The 3,718-nt window shown below is 33.6% G+C and overlaps 1 pseudogene; it reads left to right on the top strand.

Annotated features, from left to right (window-relative positions):
- The first annotated feature begins 2,440 nt into the window (after nt 1-2,440).
- On the top strand, nt 2,441-3,034 carry LOC149990254 (XK-related protein 3-like; annotated as a pseudogene).
- The last annotated feature ends 684 nt before the right edge of the window (nt 3,035-3,718 follow it).

Genomic DNA, 3,718 nt, shown 5'->3' with positions numbered 1-3,718 from the left:
AGGGGGGTACTCAAAACCTTGTAAATGACTTGCCCTCATCCTTTTCGACTTAGAAGAACTATCATGCTTGTCAAGATTTCTGCACATATGCTACTAAGTGGAATCTAGAAAAGGATTGGGAGAATCTCTCCCCTATAAGATTGCTGACCCTTTGCCCCCCAGAAAAGGCAGATAGTATCTGGGTCATGTTCATCCATGCCAGGGTTCCTGCTGGTCAAAGAATCCCTCAGATCATTATTTTGTTATGTTTGAAATTGTGTATTAACATTATCTACCTTTCTTGCGTGGTACGTTTTTCAAACTTTTGTCGATACATTTGGAATGTATTGATATCTATTTTATTTTTTAATTATTTTTCTTCTTTTGCTAAGCTTAATTAGGGTATCACATTTTAAAACTTAAATGCATTGAGGTGTCATGGATTAATAAAATTATGTAGATTTCAAATGTATGTCCTATGATACACCATCTGTACATTGCATGTGTGCCCAGCTCCTAAACTCCATTGAATTTTTAAAATAATTTATTTATTTGTTTGTCTATATTTTATTTATATTTTTAGAAAGAGGGGAAAGGAGAAAAAGAGGAAGAGAAACATCACTGTGTGGTTGCCTCTCACTCGCGCCCTGAACTGGGAACCTGATGTGCAACCTAGTAATGTGCCCAGACTGGGAATCGAACCAGCGGCACTTGGCTCGCAGCCTGTCGCTCAATCCACTGAGGTACAGCAGCCAGGGATGATTTTTTTAAGTCATTTATTTTCACACAATCTTGTGTGCTCTGAAGTGAAGCTATGGTGCCTAAAATCTTTAAAATTTTATTTCTACCAATCCTCACAATAGTAAATTTAATGTTATTATTTTATTACCTAATTGGTGTATACTTTGAATTTTGATTTCTAACCTTAATTTACATGAGTGAGAAATGACCATTTGTTTTTACCCTTGGCCTAATGGAAATATAATGAGAATGTTTTCAGAGAAATCTGTATGAATTATTATTGTGGACGTATAATAAAAACACTTTAATTGTTACTTTAACGGAATTTCTTATAAAACTATTTAAGCAGACTATTCCACTTCACTAAGTAATTATGTTGTCTGTGCTGATTTGTCTAATTTTTTAAGAGATCAAGAGATTGCTTAGGGAAACTCTATTTACCATGATATCATTTAACGTGTATTATATGTAAATTTTCTTATGACTGACATCTATCATATAACTTATCATTTTAGTTAGCAAACAAGTTGCCTCAAATTCCAAAATTTATTTCAACATTTTAATCTCACAACTGGATTCCCTTTCCTGCTCTCATCTCGGTCTGAAGCACATACCTTATATTAGCCTTCTAGTGTTTATTTTTCAATTTACCAAGCTTTGTGTAAAGAACACTGATATTTTTTGATGAATTGTTGTTGGGACTCCCTGCTTTTTTAGGCTTTCAAATAACCTTTTACTTTAAATAATATTTAAGTTGCCTTCTAAGACACAGCTCACAGGATCAGATCAAATCTAACTCTAATCTCATCTGTGTCATTCCTATAGAAAATGTGTATATATGTGTGTAGCAAATATGTGCATTTGTTTAATCTTTTAAGAAGAAAATAAACGATTTATATGAATTACTATATTTTTTATTCTAGGAAGTTACCAAGTATTTATTCCTTGAAAAAGTGAATCCCATTCTAAGCTACAAGAAAGTGGTAGAAAACACAGAATACGCTGGGCGGACCAAAATGCCCATTTAGATTTTTTTCCATTAAATAAAACATATTTTTCATTTTCACCCATAACTATATTGACTTGTATATTTCTGTGTGTTGGTGATCTCCTGCATTGGTTTCTAGTGGATAGAAGCCAGGGGTGCAGCTAAGCATCTTGAAATGCATAATAGAGTCCCAGGGCAAAGAATTGTTTGGCCAAAATGTCAATAGTGCAAAGAAACTTTGCAAGCCACTTTGGGCATATTTGATCAGTCACAGCACCTTCTCCAACACTGCACAATTCTTTTCTTTCTTTTATTTTTTTTGCATTTAAGTTTCATTCTTACCTTTTTTGAAATAATAAAGCATAACACACACAAATGATGTGCATCTTCTTTTGTCTTCAGTATCAACATTGCTGCACAATTTGTTATCAATTTTAATAAGCTTCTTAAATAAATGCACACTGATATGACAGCTGTCACAATGCAAGCTGACAAAATTGTGTCAATGAAGGTAAATGCAACTAAGCACTGCTAGAGCTATCAGACAGAAAAAAAAAACAGACTTTTGGGCTGACTTGATACCTTAAAATGACAAGTTGATAATATAATATTGTGATCTTTTATTTTAACATTCTCTAACCCTTCAATGTTTATTTTCAGAGCATTGCCAATGACATGTTCTCTAATGCAAGCTGCTTATGTGGCTATTTACTTGATATTAACATCCAGATCATGTATGACATTACCAATATTAACCTACAGCCAAGGGTATCCATCTGGACCGCAGTTTGGCATTGTTTGGAGATTACCCCTTATCTAATGACTCTGGTACTTTTTACTCCATCTCTGAAACTGAAGAGCATGCTCTTTTTATTAATACCATTTTTCATATCAGTGTTGCTACCTTGGCTGCAGTTTTGGGAAAGTGAAGCTCATCTTCCTAACAACACTAAAAACAAAGAAACAAAAAATTAGTACAGTGGGAACAAGTCGGATGCTTATTGTGATCATTCTTCTATCTGCTGCTATCAACTTTTCCTCTTGGTAAGCAGTGAAATTGAAACTGTCAAATAAACAAGTAAATGATAAGAGACAAACGAGGGGTCAAAGAATTTTACACTACAGCATTCAATATTTAGAAAATGTGATGATGATATTACTTTTAGGTTTATAGGTTGAAAATCTTTACTGAATTGTTGTGACTCATTAACTGTCACGCAGGTAATCATAACTTTATTATTGTCAACTGATTTTATTCTTCTCTTCTCTCAGTTTGTGCATACAGCTGAGTCAGGCAAAATATTATCAGAACATATCCACATATAAACCTGGAGTTATGTGATGTTACATAAACTATAGAGAAAAATCAATTGAAAGCATAAAATATGCAACTGGAAATTGACTATTACTAGAATAAAATTGGGTAGCATTTTCATTTAAGAATAATTTTTTAAATTAGTACATAAATTTCCAAAGAAAAATGAACTAACATTCTGAATATGCTTTAAGTAAATACACCTCATGATGAATATAGTTCTTTTTTTTTTCCATGTGAAGCAGAAGATTTTAAGCAGATGCTAATAAAATTAACTTTTCTCCTGTGAGCAATCAGTTCTTGGGATTATGAATACAGCCTAGTAAAGGCTTGTAATTTTTGTTTTTGAAACTCTAATTGTGGACTTTGAAAAAAACAATCCCCCCCCCAGAAATGTCCATTAGTCCCACACAGAGAAGGACAAGTTGCATAACACATATTTTACCTACCACATCTCCAGAACCTCGATCTTTCACCAGATCAACAGTGTTTGCAGTAAAGCACATACATTATCTGTGAACGTTCAGCCATCAAAAACATGGTATTACTACAATTTTAATTCTGAATGTTTCTTAAAAACAGACTGAAGAAGACTTATAAGGATATTTATGGGAGAAGATGGCGGAGGAGTGAGGGGAGGATGCGCTTTCTGGCTCCTGAGACCCATCTGTAGTTTGGACTAATTGCAGACAGAA

This window comes from Furipterus horrens, unplaced genomic scaffold (assembly GCF_987537825.1).
Source record: "Furipterus horrens unplaced genomic scaffold, mFurHor1.1.pri manual_scaffold_20, whole genome shotgun sequence".
Taxonomy (NCBI): domain Eukaryota; kingdom Metazoa; phylum Chordata; class Mammalia; order Chiroptera; family Furipteridae; genus Furipterus; species Furipterus horrens.
Note: the sequence above shows the minus strand (reverse complement) of the source record. Positions and strands in the feature narration are given on the sequence as shown.